Below are 9,921 nucleotides of genomic sequence, written 5' to 3' on the forward strand. Positions count from 1 at the left end.
TGAAAACCGGCGCAATAATGGAAGTCCGGGGCAGCAAGCCGAGGCTGTCGTAGCTGCTGCAGAGTCCCCATTGACCTCCCCCATCCATCACTGCACTACCTCCATTCACCCTCCTATCCACTCTAGCGGACTAGGAAGCAAATGGCGGCAAAACCCAGTTCTTGGATTCTTCCTGCTCGAAATCCTTCCCTCAACATGGTCTAAGCAAGGACCTGCAAGAACTATTTTCTTGACCCAACTGACATGTGTGTGTGTACGCGCGCGCTCGCACGTGCGTGATGCAGGAAGCAATAGAAAAGAGTTTTTAAGGAATCGGGTATTGGAGAGGGCATGTAATCCCCTGTACGATGGGATGGTTGGGCTGAGTTGATGGCCTACCACTTACACAACACACAGATTTATTTTGACTTGCACTTTTTTTTTTATTCGATTGCCTGAGTCAGAAGAGGAAGCAAAGAGCCGCGGCTTAGCAGCTCTATCTCAAGAACGTTTTTGTTACATGCTAAATGTCTGTAAGGCATACCACTTATCACACACATATTTGAACTGTATTTTTGGTTTTTATTTTTACACACCCAATCGCCTGTATGCCAGAACAGAAAGCCAAGTGTGCTGTCACCTTGTCAAGACCGTGCTGATTACGTATTAAGCTGCTGCACAGCATCCACGCCTGCAATACACTCAGTCGATAGCACTGCTGCCAGGGATGCTCAGGGATGAGGCCAGCATAACATAGACCTAAATCACTAACGCATCCCTTTCTGATGAAAATCGAAGTTTCAGCCCGTGTCTGGACCAAAATGGAATGCACCAGAGACGATGCTGTGTTTTTAAAAAAAACGAAGGTTTGAGCTGACCAGATGAACAGCAGCACGTGAAAACCCTGAACCTCTCAACGGCCAAACGGTGTGGGACACTCAACATACACAGGCAAACATTGGTGAAGATGTAGCGAACTGCTCAATGAATACCCAACTGACAGAACTCTCAGCACATAATAACCTCTTCACAATACGGGAATGATTTACTCGCATCATTGACGGTGAAATAGAGAAAACACAACTAGCACGAATGACACAGAATCAAACGCGATAATAAAGCTATAATATCTTTTAAATAAAACGGCTAATTATAGATAACCATTTATCTTTCCTTAGCCTGGATTACAATCTAGTTGAAGTATGGGATAAAAACTCAGTTAAGCTCAATGGGTCTGCTAGACTCATTTTAATAGTATATTCAATGAAAAATATTGAAATAAAAAACAAAACTCCTCTGGATATGTTGAACTCATTATAGGCACTTTATTCTTTATCCAAAATTAATATCATTCTACACATATTCTACGTTTGACCACACGTACATCAAAAAAAACTGCCAGTTACAGACAAACCAAAGGGTCTGACTCGTTTCAATCTCATCTTCGATCCTACCTCGGGGTTGAGAACTTGTCCTACTTCCTAGTTGCTACTTGTTGTTGTCAATGCGACAGAACAACAATAAAAAATGCAAAAAGAACAATCAGCAAGAATAATAATGTTTTTAATTCTGGTGATATTACTAACCCCGCAGCTACATTTAATTTTGTTCTATTACTGTGTGCTAATCTGACAGACGGTATCGTAATGAAGGTAAACACTCCTGGATTGAAAATGTCAGAAGACTAGTAACCAAATTTCTGCAGGAGAGTCTGATGAGGTATTAGAGGTATTAGATCGACTGTTAAGTGTAATACAGTATTTACACAACATTATAAACATTAGAATGCACAGTACCTTTTGAAGTGTGCACTTGATGTGCACGTTCTGACATTTAAAATGGGATCCTTTAAAAGGGTCTGTCGTTATTTTTGTCAACACTAATTGCTGTTTGTGCTTTCTTTACAAGAAATAACTTTACGAAGTTTGACATTTGGATAAATGCCAACATTGTATCTTCATGAGTAACCTGTATCAACACCAAAATCACACAGAAAGGAACAAAGTAATTTAATGTAAAATGAATGGCAACGTATATTCAGGTGGATTTGCTTTTGTTTTTGTTTTTGTCGTGGGGGTGTGTGTATAGCATGCTGTATACTAAAGTAACTAAGGTATCTTTCTCTGTTTACTCGATCCTTTGAAGCAAATAGTTATCATGAAGTTCGATGTTTACAGCTCTTCGTGGAAGCCATTAAATTTCATCCTTCAAAAACAATTCGTCGTTGAAGTGCAAGAGTCTCGGAAAGGGCAAAGGACCAGAAAATAAAGATTAGAAACAAAACTATGCGAGTTTCAAAATGGTATGCGTCTCAAGGGACTACGAAAGATCTTTCAGTGGATTCCCATCGATTGGCCCCTGGACTGACATCACTTTAGTGAGCTGTTTGGAAGCTTACATGAGATGGCTTCAATACTCGCTCCACCAGTACAAACCTAACTTGGGTTCAGCTACAAGTGGTCTCGAGGGTACTTAGTCCCCTGCTACTGCTGACAGCGGATGGGAGGCCAAAGACTGCAACACCATCGAGATAGGTCGATAAGCAAACCCGAAATAAAAAGAGAAACAAACTCAGCTGCCACTGACGTACAGTGCGCTATGGTTCTCACTCGGGGTATGTTCTTGATTCTGCCGGAGCTCGGACAATAAATGCAATGTGCAGATTTTGATGCTTTTAACTCTTTTTGCAAAGTGGGGCATAGGTGGACGATGCTTACATTTGTGAGACTAAAGAGTTTTGGTCATCATTTGATGTAATCGATGTATGATGATCCGGCGTCAGCAAGCTGACATACAACACTGCACTTGGGACCGCGGTCGAACGCTCGGCATTCAGCAAGTTGAATGGCGCCAGCGAGGAGATATTTTGTTTAAAGGCTAGCAGAAGACAACAGCCGTGGGTCATATACAGCCGACGGCAACAGAAACTCGATCAAAGTGGTCCAGGAGGAGCTCGCTGTACTAACTGAACATGATTAATTAAGAAGCTGCCGTCTGCCCTCGTTGGCCATGCGTGCAGCGTCTTCTCGGCGGTTGCAGCAAAAGGGAGACAACACGAATGGTGTGTAGAAGGGCTGGCAACTCTGATGATGGGTGGAAAGAAGGAAAACATGGCAGCAAGAGAGGCGTCGAGACAATTGACTAGAGTATGTTGTTGCGACGAATGTAGCTAGCAATGCTGGTACAACACTTCAACAACACCTCGGATCGCAGACTTGACCCTAAGCTGACCTCATGACGGTACAACCTCTAAGGCCGAGAACTGTTAATGCGACAGAAGGTGTTTAGGATTAGGAACACCACGACAGCAAACAACGTCCTCCCCCTCTCTCCCCACATCCCACCTCACCCACCACCATCCCACACACACAAATACCACTCCAGTCCGTTCCCCTGCCTGCAAGGTGCCATTCCGTTGCATTACTGCCTGACGGGGACCCATCATGTCCACTGATTCGCCCGGGTGGGCGAGGGGCAGGGAGAAGGCTGGACTTTTCAGTCAATATGATGATACGGTATATTGCTCAAATTGTAAATGACTGTCACACAAACCGTTCTGGAAAGTGTTGCTGAACTCTCAAAATATTACATTTGTTGCTTGCTTCATCGACTCCTCATGATACGACCATCGCCAAGGGCACCCCAAGGGGCAAAAGGATTGGCATTAGCCTCGTGCGGCTAAAGTGGACACAGACAGTCCGTGGCCGTGGTCACTTTCCTCTCCCCACCCCTCAACCCCCTATCGTCGTCCTGTCCAAGTGCTGCTAACGATTCCCAATTCTGATCCAATAGCTGAAGGCACGCTGAGCTGTTTATCAGGCAAGCTGCGGCACGTGCAGGCATTGACACGTGCGTCAGTCCGGCGTGACAACTGTCCGATAAACGCTTGATGAGAACACGAACAGAGACGAGCAGACACCGAGGCTAGGAGGGAGACTGCCCAGCAGGACACGACGGCAGGCCGCGCCATCTCAGCGGCCAGTCGATTTTATTGCACCTTGTTACAGGGCCAACCACATAGTCCCCACCGCACTTCCGCTCTCATCTTACTGCGCGTTGTTAAAGGGCTGACCGTTACAAACATTGAATAAATTTCATGTCCAAAATAATTCTGAAATCAGTATATTGCTATTGCATCCCTATTTCTACTCTGAATACACTATCGCGATGTGTGCTATTCAGTTCCATTCAGACTGATTCAAATATAAGTCCTACTATACTGACATGGGTAACGGCTCTAGCCTTCGATCTTTCAAGCATGGCTCACAGTCCTCGACGAAAGGTCACCATACCAAGTTGATTACTTGATACCCTATTTTTTATCCGCTGTACTTTTCGCCAATATATATGTTAAAAGTCCATGCATTCTGCGAAGGCATGTTAAACACCCAGCCTGAAGGTCTGCCGCCGAGGTGTGACCCTGAGGGTGAACTTCCGGCCTCGCACGACCTTTGTTTAATTACTCTGTCATGCGCTTAATTACCGTCTTGAGCTTCTGTCGTGATCATTTTCACGGTCCTGTACTCTACTGCGATGACTTTGCATGACAAAGCCCGGGATGTTTCCTTGCGAGGAGACTGCATATCCTCCATTCTCAATATGCTTGGTGAGAAACACTCAGCTCTGTTGTAGTTCCCGTTTAATTTCTCTCTCCTCCTCTCACTCGCTCGCGCACTTGAAGAACATAATTACGGGTCCATGTTTCAGTTTATAAAATCGATATACCCGTCATCAAATTTCTGTATTAATTAATCCCTATCAATTAAGTGGAGAGAGAAAATGTAATACTAGCACGAAATTCTGGAAGGTTGGGGGTTTTTTTTTTCTTTGTAGCAGCATCGTGATTGATGTGCTTGACTTGTTTGTTCGACGAGGGGATTCACTGATATCTGTTGGAACAATAAAAAAATTATGTCAGGATTCTCGTTTATGAAAAATATAAAATAATCCTAAAGATACTGGTGGAGGAGTTTGTATTTTCCCATGATAGAGAGTACAGAAAGGGCACGAACGAGACAAGGGACAGATGTCATTGTATTCTAGTTTTTCGCCACTTCAAATAATATTCAACTTTAATTTTAAAATTTGCAGCACAAGCCATGTTTTAGCAAACTTACTCACTTCGTAAGAATTAGATATAATAATTTTACACACTGAAAGGCGGCGTTTCTTTAAGTTTTTATCTTTATTGTCTCAAGTTGTTCCAATCTCTTGCATAAGACTTTTGACTATTTTTTATAACAAGGGAATATAAATTCTAAATTATGGAATGTCACTGTTCAGAGGCTCTCCTGGGCCAGCCACTGGAAGGTATATCGTTGTCACAACACTCTGGAAATAATAATAATAAATGCAAAATTTGTAAAGGACATACTCATACTCCTAATGAGCATGCTCTTAGCGCTTAAGAATAAGAACGAAACATGGACAACATACGAGGCACAGGTAAACAACATATGAACTATAAAAGAATAAACCGTACTAAACGAAGAATAAAATCAAATACAGAAAACACAAAGAGGAACCAAATAACAAGAACAAGACCTGAGAGTAACATGATACTGCAAAAGGAAGGGTGTGAAAAAGGACCAGCATTATGGGAAATAAAGTTTCCATCCAACACAACAAAGTATCTGTCTGTCCCATGGTGCAGCAGATTGAGGGCGCACTTCGCCTTTTCTTGTCCTCGTGCATGTTTTGCAATGAACGCAATAACCTCGGCAATGTTTCAGGGAAGGTGTGTGGAAAAGTGTGCTCTTGCAATGGCCTTTAACTAGTTTCGATGAAACCATCTTTGTCATGCGTACTAAATAGTTATAGTTCGAACGCATATACAGTGATACCTCGGTTCTCGAACGCCTTGACTTTCGACCAAATCGGTATTCGACCAGGAAATTCGAAAACATTTTGTCTTGGAATCCGAACAAATATTTGGAACTCGAACATCCGAACGTCCGAGATGAGCCGAGTTGAGCCGAATGGCGTTCATTGGGCCCAGAGCGCCTTGCTTGCGTCATCAGTGTGAGTGCAGAGAGAGAGAGTCACGTTTTGTGGAGAGAGTCATGAAATGTGTGCAAAATGGGCAGAAATCGCAAATTTTGTTGAACAACATCACCCTGATAAAGTGGTAGCAAATAGAGCAGTTAACATTTTTAATGACAATGTTATGTCCACGTTCCGCAAAATTTTGCAAAGGAGAAAAAAACAGCAAACAATTGACAAATTCTTCCGTAAAGAAATCAGACAAGCAACTGCAGAGCAAGATTCTGATTCTCCTCAGCAAAAGATTCAGAGAACAGAAACACCCGAAGAGCAGTTACCCTCTGTTTTTATTGAACAGGACTCCCCTTCAAAACAATAACCATCCCCTTCCCTCCTCCCTCCACATTCATTCCCTCCTGCCATAAAGTTTGGTACAGGTACAGTAAATGAAACACAATTTACTGTACTGTACTGTACAGTACAGTACATTTTATTTTTTTGTTTTTTTTTTGTTTTAATAAATACACTTTTATTTCTTATTTCTTGTTGAGACTCATGTTTTTCTACATATTATATACAAATTAGGCCAGTAAATAGGCATTTTCTGGAGCTTGGAACGAATTAATCCAGTTTCCATTATTTCCTTTGGGTTTCATTGCTTCGGTTCTCGAACAATTTGGTTCTCGACCGTCCTCCCGGAACGAATTATGTTCGAGAACCGAGGTATCACTGTACTTACTAAGCCAAGCAAAGACGCGTTGACAAACTCTTAATTTTTAATAATTAAAAAAAGACGAGTGAAACCAGTCAGGAAACCACTACATATGTCTTAAGTCACAGCGAAACTGGTTAAAATCCAATGTGTCCCAAAGTAATTGAAAACGATGGATCATTGTCGCTCAGGATTAGTCAGTTTTCGTGAGCAAGCATCGCCAAACGACTTGTTTATTGCTGCATATCTTTAATGTCTTACCACTTCGTGTCTTTGGCGCCATTTTGAATCGCGCTCCTGCGTGTGAGGAAGACGGAGTACGGCTGAAGAGCAAAATGTGAGACGAAAAATCGATTGGACAAAATTAATTACCGCGCTCTTCCTTCGGTCGAAGACAGCGTCGGGCGGCATTGTTTTGGGTCCGAATAAAAGGAACCGCGAGAGTGCCACAAGCTGACCAGCCAAGATTTTGTCCAATTTCTGAGGCGAGTAAAGGAGGTTAGTGGGAGCCCTCCACTTGCCCTCCGGCTCAGCTGCCTCTGACTAGCCCGGGGAGCTACCGTGCCCAGGCGTAGTAATAGCCGCCCTGCCCAGGTATGCAAATGAGGGGGGGCACACGTTTTAGCCCTGCTAACAATAGTCACTCAAGTCGTCTGCACGTGCGTGCACTGAGGGAGGGCGATGCATACCCACGTCTGCACACCTTATCGAGGTTCTGTTGCAGACGACAAAATTCCACCCCGTCAAGCTTGCATATTCACGCCTCTGCTCGTCTGGTCTAACGGCAAATGATTGAAATTCGAGGCGGATTCGATTTCAGTTAACGAGCCTCAGTCTTGTTTTTGTCTCCGAAAATTACAGTGGACAATTTTCCAGATCCATTGCCATTCTTTCCAATCAGTTGAACGCCTGTACCCAAGCACTAACCCAGGGTAGCTGCAATTTCATGGAGCCTGTTGAAGTTTTAACTATGGCTTAGACCCATATTGTGATGCTATATACGTTATCGTGACTTCCAACGTCCTTCTGCTGGCTCCCGTCTGAGGTTTGCTTTACTTCCGGTCCATTGCCAACGCTGACAAATTCATCTCCGGGTCACAGCTACAGTCGCTGCTGTTGGCTGGTACTTGATTTATATACTCCATCTTGACTAGAGTGATCACGACGGAACTTCCGCTTCATACGGAATTGTTAGCTGCTGAGTTTGAAAACAGGGAAATGCTTCACCTGCGCTGGTTTTTGCTCTGCAGACAGAGGAGCTGGGTTGCAATGCCTTTCAGGAAGATAACCATTTTTCTTGTTCTTTGACGCTGCTATGATTGAGGTCTGCTGCCTACGGCACGAGGTGTCTCCAGGGATCGAATGCGATCCAAATTTCAAATCTCTCAACCGTTTTATACTTTTTTTTAAACTTAACGACACTAGTAAAGGGTTATTGTTCATTTCCATTTCGAAATACAGAAAACAAAAACTAGAACATTATTGTCTAGTCTAGGTAGACTAGAGAAGACATTATCTTCTGAAGTCAACTGGCTTTACAAACACTGAAAACAGACCATCCCTTGTTTTTCATCCCTTTGTTCCTTCGTTGCCAAGTTCGGTCATCAGCCGGTCATCTTGGTAAATAATGCATACGAAGAGAGGGTATGGCCTCAAGCTCACACTAGACGTAGCACAAACTGCGTATTCCACCTATCCTTGCATCTCAAGGGCCTTCTTAACCGGACATATTTTCTCAAACATTTGACCATATTTGGTAACATTTTATGTGAAAGCCACGTGGAAGCCAGTGTTCGGGCAGCTATGTAGAAATAAAGGCCGTGGGACTTTGTGTCTAGCTCGGTAAGCATTGATTATGGATGTGTCACAGCGATCTCTGACTGCCGGTTTCTACTGTGGTTTTGATCCAAGTCGTTCTAGACGACAGTTAACTTCCTGACGCCATAACTGTCGCGCCATCTTGGGCCTGGATTAGCTCGGTGGACAAGAAGATAGACGACTCGAAACGGCCAGTAATGGCTGGACGCGGAAGAGTAAGCCGTGCATTCGGATCTTCATTTCGACCAGTTCAAATTTTTTGTTTTTTCTAAAGTACATTCAAAATCCGATGGACCTGGTGTATGTAAATTTGCAAGCTTGCGCCGTTAATTTCCAAAAATAGCTTAGCGTGAAAGCGAGGTGCGATTGATGTGGTTTTGTCGCTGTGGATGTGCACGGAGGGGTTGGGGCTGCAGTTACAGGCATGTCAAGATGGGGTCAGGCTGCAGTTGCAGACATGCACGCAGAGTTGGGTTGGACAGGTCATCCGCGACGCTCAGGGAGTGCGTTGATATTTTGGGCCGTCGTCTGCTAAATTGATCATTGCTGTACAGCCATCATCGAATCAACACGCACCAGCACTTTCAGTTATTAAAGGTTTTATTGAAGGTTTATTACAGGAAGGGGTACGGAAAGAGGGAAAGTCCGCATCCAGATCCATTATACAATACTCCAGTGCTCAGGCAGTTACATTTCCCTGACTGACACCATGGCTCTTATACTCACAGGTTTACATAGTAAGTAGAAAGTATGACCACGGACGTAATACAAGTTCGTGGTATGATAATGAAAGTCTTCAAGACCGCTAACCCCGCGACCATTTACATCCTTTCATTCCCTCACCTTGGACACTTTCACATAAATTTCTTACTTCGGTCAGATGGCATTAATTTCTTAATACAAATGCACTTTATTCTAAATATTTCTTAGTATAAGGCATCGACATATATTTTGCATCATAAGATTCTGAACTATTTTCACAAAGAAGCCTTTAGGTTTCTTCACTGGATTTTTCAAGTGATACTTTATTTCTTTTTTTTTTTTTTTAAGGGGTGAGGGGTGGGGATCATCAATCCACAATATATCAAACTGTGTTTTTATCTTTTATCTTCCAATTATGGCCATACGCTTATCTTCAGTCAAATTTTGTAACAAAGTAATGCTCGTCTTGGATGAGAAGACTGACTTTTGTCATTAATGTTAGGTTCATTATATTGCATGTCCTTGTCAACAGCTTACCATTCCGGTATGTTGGAAAGAATTTCATCAATACAAAAATCAGTAATGTATTATAGCTTAAGATGTTCGTAGTTCAGATGGTCTTAAAGTAAGTGCATGTATGCATGAGATATTTTCAGATTTCGGAAATTATCTCGTGAGCCTACATGGCTGGGTTTGAAACTCGATCATCCCGTCCCAGTCCCTTGTAG

Source organism: Pomacea canaliculata, linkage group LG10 (genome assembly GCF_003073045.1).
Source record: "Pomacea canaliculata isolate SZHN2017 linkage group LG10, ASM307304v1, whole genome shotgun sequence".
NCBI lineage: Eukaryota > Metazoa > Mollusca > Gastropoda > Architaenioglossa > Ampullariidae > Pomacea > Pomacea canaliculata.